This window comes from Alosa pseudoharengus, unplaced genomic scaffold (genome assembly GCF_046254945.1).
Source record: "Alosa pseudoharengus isolate Yale_2024_CS ecotype anadromous, Long Island Sound unplaced genomic scaffold, YU_APseudo_1.1 YU_APseudo_1.1_scf_21, whole genome shotgun sequence".
Taxonomy (NCBI): domain Eukaryota; kingdom Metazoa; phylum Chordata; class Actinopteri; order Clupeiformes; family Clupeidae; genus Alosa; species Alosa pseudoharengus.
In genome coordinates this window covers 302501-315000 of record NW_027468674.1, presented here as the reverse complement: position 1 = coordinate 315000, position 12500 = coordinate 302501, and the positions used below count along the sequence as shown (strand labels likewise).

At 47.9% G+C, this 12500-nt stretch overlaps 1 protein-coding gene across 4 annotated transcripts in view; it reads left to right on the top strand.

Moving 5' to 3' along the window:
• The window catches only part of LOC143137405 (1-phosphatidylinositol 4,5-bisphosphate phosphodiesterase delta-3-A-like), a 135450-nt gene that overhangs the window by 34125 nt on the left and 88825 nt on the right, over positions 1-12500 (top strand). The gene's annotated exons all lie outside the window — the stretch shown is intronic.

Here is a 12500-nt window from a genome sequence, read left to right as displayed (position 1 = left end):
TAAGCGGAGCACCCAACAGTCTAGTAGGTCTTAGGGTAACAGTTCAACACACGTGGGGTATAGCACAGCACAACATAGCACAACATAGCACAGCACAGCAGCACACCAGAACAAGGGGATGCTTCCACTCAACAATTCAGTGAGGTCACACAATCCTTAATACATACACAATTGTCACCATAGGCTGTTACAATAAAGGCTAGGCTGCTGGGGGCCCACGTTACTCTGATTGGCGAGGGGAGGGCAGAGGAGATGGATAAAGGGCACAGTCCAGAGAGAGGGGTGATAGCCTAATATTTTCACACAGTCAACTCAAAGCAGGAGCAATAGCAATAGGCAATGGGCATGGGCAGTTCTTAATGAGGCGACAGGGGCAACAGCCGTGGGTCTTATAGTAGCCTGTACAGTCAGAGATAAATTGAGTTCACAGTGGGCATTTGTTCACATTTAGCATCGGACAGTTTTGGAAGCAACACGCAATTGCAATCAACGAGCGTGTGCCATATAGTAGCTACACAGCCACAGAGTTCATATCAGGCAGGCCCAAAGCATTCAAACAGTCCCGATAAAGCAGTGCAAAATCAATAGCGTGTGCAATACAGCTACAGTAACAGTGGTAAAGGTGTCAGACAAGCACAAAGCATTCGAACAGTTCTTGGTAAAGCAACACGCACGTTCAAAGTCAATGGCGTGAGCAATATAATAGCTACACAGACACAAAGTTAAGCAGACGCAGAGCAGTGGCAGTTCTCCGAGGGAAGGCCGAATACAGCGATTCCACCGGCAATCCCCCGTTGTAAATAAGCTGATAACAATCGTAATCCAAGGTTCACAGTCACAAGGGGTTAGCAACAGCTAGGTAGCACAGTAAACAATAACTTAACTTCGTGAGGGGTGAACGATTCCACCCCTCAGACATCCAACAACGCAGTGTGTAGGAGCGGGATCCAACCAGGCAACTTCACAGGCCACAGGCAAGGCGGCGATATTCTTCCGGTTGGCAAAGCCACTCCGTCTTCGCTCCACTCGCGATAGTCCACTCTCACTCTGCAACGTGCAACCGTTTTCCCCACCAAGACGCCTCAAGTGACTACCAACAGGGTCCCTAAAAGCTCAAGCTTTTCCCCCGTGCACCAATCACCAGCTTTTACCATTAACGTCATTCACCTGTGTGTAATTATGTAAACAAAGGGTGGAGGTATCCACCGGGGTGTTCACCTAATTAACCACCGTGCAGACCCCCGTCCTCAACATTATTGGCCTCCCCCACTTTTCCCATCTGCTCACCCCGTGACATGTGAGATCAACATCGACCTCAATGAGCAGTATGCACGCTCACTCTTCAAGGTGTGTGTGTGTGTGTGTGTGAGACAGTTCAACAACATCCAACTCAATATTGAGCATGACTAGGCTTTGGTTAGGGTTGGGGTTGATTTAGCATGGCTAGGCTAGGGTTAGCATGGCTAGGCTTTGGTTAGGGTTGGGGTTGATTTAGCATGGCTAGGCTTTGGTTAGGGTTGGGGTTGATTTAGCATGGCTAGGCTAGGGTTAGCATGGCTAGGCTTTGGTTAGGGTTGGGGTTGATTTAGCATGGCTAGGCTTTGGTTAGGGTTGGGGTTGATTTAGCATGGCTAGGCTAGGGTTAGCATGACTAGGCTTTGGTTAGGGTTGGGGTTGATTTAGCATGGCTAGGCTTTGGTTAGGGTTGGGGTTGATTTGGGGTTGATTGAGCATGGCCAGGGGGGGATCTAGAGATTTTTTCCTGGGGTGGCGAAGGGGTGGCATGAGGTTCCAGAAGGGGGGCCATGGACATTATTCAAAACTTAAAACCCCCGTCCTCAACATTATTGGCCTCCCCCACTTTTCCCATCTGCTCACCCCGTGACACCCTCCCCCACTAACAGGTTCTTGTCCCGAGAACCACAGTCTAGGACCCCCCATCCTCATACCTCTGTGGAGGCCTCCCCTGTGTACTTCTCTGAGAGCGTCTAGGTTCGGGTCCTGGGTTTCCATCCCCAGTGGGCAGTACTGGAGCTGCCGGAGTCCATGCCCACCCGAACAGTGGCCTGGGTGGTGCGGGCGAAGGTGCCGGCTGGTGTGCAGCTCCCTCGAGTGCTGTAGGGTAGTAGGGGCATGGTCGCAACAGGTTCCGGTGCAGGACACGTTCCGGGCCTGGTCTGGCCTCGGGCCTCACAGTGTAGACCGGCAAGTCCGGTTGTCTCTGACCTTGGACGACATAAGGCTGGGCCTCCCACCGGTCACTTAGTTTCCCTTTACCCGCCCTCCGGTTGTCGTAGACCAAGACACGCTCGCCGGGCAACAACGGGGCTTCTTGTGCAGTTTTGTCGTAAAGGCGCTTGTTCTTAGAAGCAGCCATACCTAAACGCTCAGAAACCTTATTATATGCATACGAGAGCCGATCGTGGTGTTGACCCACCCACATAGTCACATCACTCACCCCCTCAGGTTGTCTGGTTCCCCAAAGGAGATCTACTGGTAAGCGCACATGCCTACCAAACATCAAATAGCTAGGAGCATAGCCAGTGACATTGTGAACAGAATTATTATAGGCATGAAGTAGGTATGGGAGGTGGTCAACCCACCTATTCTGTTGGTCTACCTCAAGCATTCCCAGCAGATTCAACAGGGTCTGGTTGAAGCGCTCGCAAGTACCATTTCCCTGGGGGTGGTAGGGCGTGGTGTGGCTCTTACGACAGCCATATACTTGGCACAATTCCCGGATCACTGCTGACTCAAAGTTGGGGCCCTGGTCGGAGTGGAGGACCTCCGGGCACCCAAAGGGCTGCAGCACAGTTTTCCACAGGGCTTGGGCGGTGGTCACAGCAGTCTGGTCCGTTGTTGGAACTGCCCAAGCAAATTTTGTAAACAGGTCTGTCATTACAAGGATGTTCTGATATCGGTCTGTGGGTCTACTTCCAAAGTCCATAGCAACCATATGAAGTGGAGCCTGGGGAACAATGGGCACCAATGGGGCTCGACTATCTGGCCTGGCCTTACGAAGTGTACAGCGCGGGCAGGCGTGGACAAAGGCATCGACACAGGTCTCCATTCGGGGCCAATAAAACCTCCTCCTCAACAAGGACAGGGTCCGGTCTTGCCCTTGGTGGCCTGTCTGGTTGTGGTAAGTCTCCAGTAAGGCTCTAACCTGGTTCTGGGGAACAACGATCTGATGATTAGGTTCATTGGTCAGGGGGTCTTGTGCAATCCGACATAACACACCATCCTTCAAGCGCAGTCGACGCCACTGTCCCAGAAGTTGCTGGCCTGGGTGCGTCTTTCTGCGGCTGGGGGTAGCATGCCTTGCTCCAGATAAGCACGAGTCGTGACCAGATCCGCGTCCCCTTCTTGTAGCTGGCGCCAATGGACAGGGTCCCACCCCCAACAGGCTGGGAGGCCTTCTACCTGGGTTCCTGGTGCTTCGACGACACCCACCAGCAGTTCGTCATTCTCTGTAGCTGGGCTAGGGGTTGGAACAGTGTCACCTGCAGCAGGGAGCCTAGAGAGCACATCAGCATTGGTGTGTTCCTTCCCTGGCCTATCCTTGATCTCATAATCAAAGTTAGCTAGTTGCGCCACCCACCTTTGCTCCACTGCTCCGAGCTTAGCTGTTTTCAAGTGGACTAGAGGGTTATTGTCAGTAATCACCATCACCTTTGCCCCCCATAGATAATCTTTAAACTTTTCACTGACAGCCCACTTCATGGCCAATAACTCGATTTTAAACGAGCTATAATTAGCATCGTTTCGTTTGGCTGGGTGAAGGCTCCTACTGGCATAGGCGATAACTCGCTCAATGCCCCCTTGCCGCTGAGCCAGGACCGCTCCTAAGCCACTATTACTAGCGTCTGTGTACACAACAAAAGGCTGGGTGAAATCTGCGTAAGCCAGGATGGGCGCTTGAAGTAGTTCTTGTTTTAACTTCTGAAATGCTGACGCACACTCTGCGGTCCACTCGATAGGGGGGGAACCCCGCCGCCGTTGCCGCCCAGTGCCCACAAGCAGAGCATTAAGTGGTTTTGCTATCTTTGAAAAATCTTTCATGAAGCGCCTATAATAACCGACAAAACCTAAGAAGGATCTCACTTGCCTTACGGTCCCCGGGGGTTGCCAGTCCTGAACAGCTGCCACCTTGTCCGGATCAGGCGAGACTCCCTCCCCGCTGATGCAGTGGCCCAGGAACTTGACCTCACGTTGGAATAGCTGGCACTTCTCCGGGCGCAACTTGAGGCCATATCTCTGAAGGGACTGGAACACCCCATCCAAGTGATCTAGGTGGGTGGCAAAATCAACAGAAAAGACAATTACATCGTCCAAATAAACTAATGATGAATCGGACAGTTGCCCTCCTAAACACCTCTGCATTAACCTCTGAAAGGTTGCCGGGGCATTACAGAGTCCAAAGGGCATTCTATCCCACTTGTAGAGTCCAAATGGAGTGGTGAAAGCAGTCTTCTCTCGATCTTTCGCCTCGACTCGGACTTGCCAGTACCCGCTTGCCAAGTCTAGGGTGGAGTACCATGCAGCCTGGCTCAAACTTGTTAAGGAGTCTTCTATTCTGGGCAGCGGGAAGGCATCTTTCCTGGTGACACTATTCAACTTTCGGTAATCTACGCAAAACCTCCAGGTTCCGTTCTTTTTCTGGACCAACACAACTGGGGCGGCTCAAGGACTGCTACTTTCGCGAATGACCCCACTTCCTATCATACCTTGTAGTAGGGTCCGGATCTCCTTGTAGAGGGTGGGGGGTACAGGCCTGTACCTCTCTCGGACAGGTGGGGCCTCACCTGTGGGTATATGATGAGTCACCAGGTCAGTGCACCCATAGTCCTCCTCGTGCGATGAAAACACATGCTGCCACCTCGTCAGGAACCGACTGAGCTGTAGTTGTTGAGCAGTGTCGAGGCCATCACCCTGTAGGGACTCACATGACAAATGTTCAGGAAGCCCCTCCCCCACACCCTTCAACTCTGCCCCCAATTGGACAATGCTCACCTCGATCACGCCAGGACTTACTTCGGACAAGTGGATATCTTGGCCATCCACCACCTGGGTAGCACCCACCCCCGTCACTTTGGCCAGCTTGTGGTGTCGATGGAGGAGCACAGGGTGAGGGCGGATGTTACGCACCCGCACTGGCACCCGTCCTCGGTGCACCCTGGTGAGGGCTCGAGCCACCTCTACGCCCTGGCACTCTTCATGTGCTTCTACGAGCACACAGGTGTTCTGGGAGCGGGTCCGACTTGGCAACTTGGCCCATACTAAGGCCTCACTATTAGCAGGGATGATAATTGCATACCGGTAGGAAACCCGGGCAGTGTCTGTTGTCTCTTGCTGGGTAGTCACGGCTTGAATCCGATGGCAGTCAGTGAATACTTGTTCCCATTCCTTCGCCTCTGCATTTCTGCACATCATGGCCGACGGAGTGCCCTTTAGCTGGAACAATTCCTCCCAGCACGCAGCAATTACATTCATGCCCAGGAGTGCCCTGTGGGTTCCTAGGCAGTCATCACGGACCACCACGACCCCTCGAGACGGTACTCGAACCCCCTGCACCTGGAAATCCAACAACAAATAACCAATATACGGAATGTTTAGCCCATTGGCACCACGCAGTGTTAGCCACGGGCCGTAGGGGCCCTTGGGTTCCTGTTCATAGAAAAGTTCTTTACATAAGCTCTCTGCAAACATTGTTACTTGGGAACCCGTGTCTACAAGACACTGTACATCTTTATTATCTACCTTTACACTGACAACTGGGCACTGGCCTACTAAAACCTCTTTAACAGGGCATAGAGGGTCATTAGAAGAAGTCCCGGACACTTGACCCTCAGTGGCCGGCAAAGCTAAAAACCCTCTTGTGATGGGCGGCCAGCAGAGCAGAAGCGACTGATGTGGCCCGCCGTGCCACACTTGCTACAGATGGGGCGGCCTTGATCGTCCCATTGAAACCTGGGCCGAACCGGCCGACTTGGAGGGCCACGCCCCTCCCCTGACCCGATGGAATGGGACCGTGCGCGAGGTAACTGGGGGGCTGTGGGGTGTCCAGCACGCAATTCCTCTAAAATAACCTTGGACATTTCGACCATCTGTTCTTTAACATCATTCATGATTTCGGCCCGCAGCTCCTGTTTCCAATCGGCTGTGGGGGTTGCTGTCAGGGGAGCTGCGCATGCGGCCTAGGAGTTTCTGACCACCATGCAGGAGGACAGGTCGTCGTCATAGCCCCGATCTTCTTCTAAGGCCAAAGCCTCCTTCCTCACGGCCTCGAACGTCGATGCTGGATCACGGCGCAATTGTGCCTTAAGAGTCTGACGGATGGGACCGTCTCATAAGCCCATCAAAAACTGGTCTCTCAATAAGGCATCCCCGTCCCCCAAATCTGCACCACCTCGTCTTTTCAGCCTGGAAAAGATTTCACGTAGCTGCAGCGAAAAAACACGAATAGCCAGTTTGGGGCCCTGACGGCAATTGAAAAACTGTGCTCTTAAAACAGCTATAGGTGTAGTGTCCCCGTACAATCCCTTCAAAAGATTAAAATTTTTATTTGAAGTATTACGGTTTGTCTCTTCTACAGCTAGTATTTCCCTTTTTGCTTCCCCTTCCAAGGAGCCCAGAATGAATTGAACTTGTTGTGTCTCTGTCAGCCGCTGAATGTCAATCAGGTATTCTATTTGTGCCACCCATTCCTGCAAATTTAACTCTGATGAAGAACCCCCGAATCGTTGTGCCCATGGCGCCCCCATAAAAAGTGGTGTCAGTACTTGGGGCCTGTCAGCTGGTCTTTCCTCAACCGGCATGTTGAAGGGCACAGGGTCTCAACCCAAGGTAGAATCCTGCCGACTACGCCAAATGTCACAGGCGAGGGGCACTACTACCACCTCCTTCTACCACAATCTACCCCAGGGAGACCACTGTACCCCTCAAACACCAGAGCTTAATTAAGAAATGTTTTATTTAAGTAGTCCTTAAAAGAGGTTATTCCTCGGGAATAGAAAATCTGAAGGATAGTCCCCGTCGCCGCCAGTCGCCACCAGTCGCCCCCTTCTCCAGTCCGTCAATCGAGGGTCCGGAATTGTATACAAGATGTAGTGTAGGCTACCGCACCCACTCTGGTCGTTGTGTCACCGGCTCTCCACCCAGTCAGTCGAGGGTCCGGAATGATATATAAGATGTAGTGTAGGCTACCGCACCCGCTCTGGTCGTTGTGTCGCCGGCTCTCCCCCCCGGTGGTCACCAATGGTCACAGCAGGCCAGGTTATAATCCAGTCTCACCCTGGACGGTAACGGCTGCCTACACAGACAGGTAAACAGGATTAAGCGGAGCACCCAACAGTCTAGTAGGTCTTAGGGTAACAGTTCAACACACGTGGGGTATAGCACAGCACAACATAGCACAACATAGCACAGCACAGCAGCACACCAGAACAAGGGGATGCTTCCACTCAACAATTCAGTGAGGTCACACAATCCTTAATACATACACAATTGTCACCATAGGCTGTTACAATAAAGGCTAGGCTGCTGGGGGCCCACGTTACTCTGATTGGCGAGGGGAGGGCAGAGGAGATGGATAAAGGGCACAGTCCAGAGAGAGGGGTGATAGCCTAATATTTTCACACAGTCAACTCAAAGCAGGAGCAATAGCAATAGGCAATGGGCATGGGCAGTTCTTAATGAGGCGACAGGGGCAACAGCCGTGGGTCTTATAGTAGCCTGTACAGTCAGAGATAAATTGAGTTCACAGTGGGCATTTGTTCACATTTAGCATCGGACAGTTTTGGAAGCAACACGCAATTGCAATCAACGAGCGTGTGCCATATAGTAGCTACACAGCCACAGAGTTCATATCAGGCAGGCCCAAAGCATTCAAACAGTCCCGATAAAGCAGTGCAAAATCAATAGCGTGTGCAATACAGCTACAGTAACAGTGGTAAAGGTGTCAGACAAGCACAAAGCATTCGAACAGTTCTTGGTAAAGCAACACGCACGTTCAAAGTCAATGGCGTGAGCAATATAATAGCTACACAGACACAAAGTTAAGCAGACGCAGAGCAGTGGCAGTTCTCCGAGGGAAGGCCGAATACAGCGATTCCACCGGCAATCCCCCGTTGTAAATAAGCTGATAACAATCGTAATCCAAGGTTCACAGTCACAAGGGGTTAGCAACAGCTAGGTAGCACAGTAAACAATAACTTAACTTCGTGAGGGGTGAACGATTCCACCCCTCAGACATCCAACAACGCAGTGTGTAGGAGCGGGATCCAACCAGGCAACTTCACAGGCCACAGGCAAGGCGGCGATATTCTTCCGGTTGGCAAAGCCACTCCGTCTTCGCTCCACTCGCGATAGTCCACTCTCACTCTGCAACGTGCAACCGTTTTCCCCACCAAGACGCCTCAAGTGACTACCAACAGGGTCCCTAAAAGCTCAAGCTTTTCCCCCGTGCACCAATCACCAGCTTTTACCATTAACGTCATTCACCTGTGTGTAATTATGTAAACAAAGGGTGGAGGTATCCACCGGGGTGTTCACCTAATTAACCACCGTGCAGACCCCCGTCCTCAACATTATTGGCCTCCCCCACTTTTCCCATCTGCTCACCCCGTGACATGTGAGATCAACATCGACCTCAATGAGCAGTATGCACGCTCACTCTTCAAGGTGTGTGTGTGTGTGTGTGAGACAGTTCAACAACATCCAACTCAATATTGAGCATGACTAGGCTTTGGTTAGGGTTGGGGTTGATTTAGCATGGCTAGGCTAGGGTTAGCATGGCTAGGCTTTGGTTAGGGTTGGGGTTGATTTAGCATGGCTAGGCTTTGGTTAGGGTTGGGGTTGATTTAGCATGGCTAGGCTAGGGTTAGCATGGCTAGGCTTTGGTTAGGGTTGGGGTTGATTTAGCATGGCTAGGCTAGGGTTAGCATGACTAGGCTTTGGTTAGGGTTGGGGTTGATTTAGCATGGCTAGGCTTTGGTTAGGGTTGGGGTTGATTGAGCATGGCCAGGGGGGGATCTAGAGATTTTTTCCTGGGGTGGCGAAGGGGTGGCATGAGGTTCCAGAAGGGGGGCCATGGACATTATTCAAAACTTACTACGGATTTCATTGAATATGTTTTGTTCTCTACATTACATTACACAAGGTTGGAGGCAAATCGGAGATGTAGCTGGTGTTTTGGATGATGTGGGTCTTAATATGTGAGATGTAGCTGGTGTTTTGGATGGTGTGGGTCTTAATATGTGAGATGTAGCTGGTGTTTTGGATCATGTGTCTTAATATGTGAGATGTAGCTGGTGTTTTGGAGGATGGTGTGGGTCTTAATATGTGATATGTAGCTGGTGTGTTGGATGATGTGGGTCTTAATATGTGAGATGTAGCTGGTGTTTTGGATGATGGGTCTTAATATGTGAGATGTAGCTGGTGTTTTGGATGATGTGTCTTAATATGTGAGATGTAGCTGGTGTTTTGGATGATGTGTCTTAATATGTGAGATGTAGCTGGTGTTTTGGATGATGTGTCTTAATATGTGAGATGTAGCTGGTGTTTTGGATGATGGGTCTTAATATGTGAGATGTAGCTGGTGTTTTGGATGATGTGGGTCTTAATATGTGAGATGTAGCTGGCGTTTTGGATGATGTGTCTTAATATGTGAGATGTAGCTGGTGTTTTGGATGATGTGGGTCTTAATATGTGAGATGTAGCTGGTGTTTTGGATGTTGTGGGTCTTAATATGTGAGATGTAGCTGGTGTTTTGGATGATGTGGGTCTTAATATGTGAGATGTAGCTGGTGTTTTGGATGATGTGTCTTAATATGTGAGATGTAGCTGGTGTTTTGGATGATGTGTCTTAATATGTGAGATGTAGCTGGTGTTTTGGATGATGTGTCTTAATATGTGAGATGTAGCTGGTGTTTTGGATGATGTGGGTCTTAATATGTGAGATGTAGCTGGTGTTTTGGATGATGGGTCTTAATATGTGAGATGTAGCTGGTGTTTTGGAGGATGGTGTGGGTCTTAATATGTGATATGTAGCTGGTGTTTTGGATGATGGGTCTTAATATGGGAGATGTAGCTGGTGTTTTGGATGGTGTGGGTCTTAATATGTGAGATGTAGCTGGTGTTTTGGATCATGTGTCTTAATATGTGAGATGTAGCTGGTGTTTTGGATGATGTGGGTCTTAAAATGTGAGATGTAGCTGGTGTTTTGGATGATGTGGGTCTTAATATGTGAGATGTAGCTGGTGTTTTGGAGGATGTGTCTTAAAGCAACACCAAAGAGTTTTTTGTACCTTAAAATAATGTTTCCAAAATCGTTTCAGTGGTTCATCAACTCGTAACAGGGTGAACGGCACTTTCTGCATTCGCTTCGCGGCCCTCTATCGGCTATTACCGCACTATGTAAGTTTGCTGCATCGGGTAGCGGATCTGTAGTTCGATGGAATTAGACATGAGAAACTACAAATTTGACTTGCATCTGATGTCGCAATACATCGTACTTTCATAAAATCATGCAACTTATTCTACCTTGTCTGTGGACATTGTTATTTGCAAAGCCGGTGCTCGATAAACAAATAGTGCGTGCGACAGATGAAAAGTTCTTTGGTGTTGCTTTAATATGTGAGATGTAGCTGGTGTGTTGGATGATGTGGGTCTTAATATGTGAGATGTAGCTGGTGTTGTGGATGGTGTGGGTCTTAATATGTGAGATGTAGCTGGTGTTTTGGATGATGTGGGTCTTAATATGTGAGATGTAGCTGGTGTTTTGGAGGATGATGTGGGTCTTAATATGTGAATTTCTTTCTCTGTGTAATCACTATACAGTTTGTGTAGTCTGTACTCAGTGTCAAAAAGCAATTCTAGGGGGGTTTGGAGTTTGTTCCCCCAGATAATTCTTTTAAAAAATGACCCCTCAAATGATTTCTTCTAGTTAGTTTTGAGGGAATATGGATATATCTATAAAATAAGCCATCGATAGATTTAGGTTATATGGATTGAAACAAGATTCTGTTGATTTGGGGGTATTTTTAAAACATGACCCATCAAATTATGTCTTCTAGTGAGTTTTGAGGGAATATGGACAAATTTAGTCATACAAAATAAGCCATCGGTAGATTTAGGTATCTGAATTGAAACAAGATTCTAATGCAGGATTGTTGCAATGATAACCATGACTGTGATTGTCAAAACATTTCCATCTGATTCAATAAAGACTCAGTCAAGTAAGAACCTTCTTAGTCAAAACATTCTTTTTGGATTTATTATAATAATAATTATATAATAATAATTATAATACACCAATTTAAAATGTACATAACAAGAATGTAATTATTAATCTACCACCTCACTAATAAACATGCAAACACAGACACTGGTGGACAGTAACTAAGTACTGGGTATGGGTATCTAATTCAAGGCCAAATATCTTTAGCAGGGATTAGAAACGGTTCAAAGAATGAAAATGAAAACCGGAAACAAACACAGTTTTTGGAAGGACGTAACTGAAAACGGGAGCAAAACCAATTGTTCTAGAGTGAAAACGTAATTTTCAATTTTAGATAACCGGTTAACGGTATTTATCATTCCGATTAACCTTTGTTTGAATATTATTCAAAACTCCACAGGCTTGGAAAGTCACCTGCCCACACAGTGTTCCCCAGACCCCTTATAAGATGAATTTAGTCAGATGTTATGAATCGGTATCTCCCCTGCATAATTGGCTAGAACTACTAATTGATAAAAAAGAATATTAATATCCAACACTATCTAACTGCCTTTTCCAAGTATGTAGTCTAAATTACTGAAACAAATTGTGAAATAAGATACCAGAGACACTAGGCAAATATTTATAGGCCTGTCATGCAGTTGGTAGCACCATACATAGGTTAGGCTATTGCAAGTCTTAAAGCAAGGACATTTTCTGTGCCTTTAAGTTAGGCTATTATTTTTAAGACCTAATATTATATAGGTATTATAATATTATGTTATCAAATAATGTTTTTGCTCAGAACAAACCTAAATGGAAATGAGTCCCCCTCAGTCCCTGATCTTTAGTGCCAAATTATGTTTTGCCATTCACAATTTAGGCTACTCACTCACTCACTCACAAAGTGGTGAATAATGAAGTACATGTATACTGTATTAAAGTACCTTTATAAATCTCCTATTAAGAAACGACCTCAAACACGAGTGCACAAGCACCATGTTCATTTCGTGAGGACACAAACTCCTGTGCTGGCCTCAGCTGGTTGGTTCATTGAAATCTCTCACCCAATGAAACTGGACGATTTAACTGGAATCTAAGCAATTACATCTCATGCACAACGCTTCATATGTGATGTGCTTTGACATCATCAAACGTCTAGTCTAGTAGCCTACTCCATTGTGATTGAGTAGAATTTCAGTCATATAACTGTACTTTTACTTGTGTAGATTGATTTACACCATATATGAAAAGAAAGGAAAAAGAAAAATGCAACCGCCAC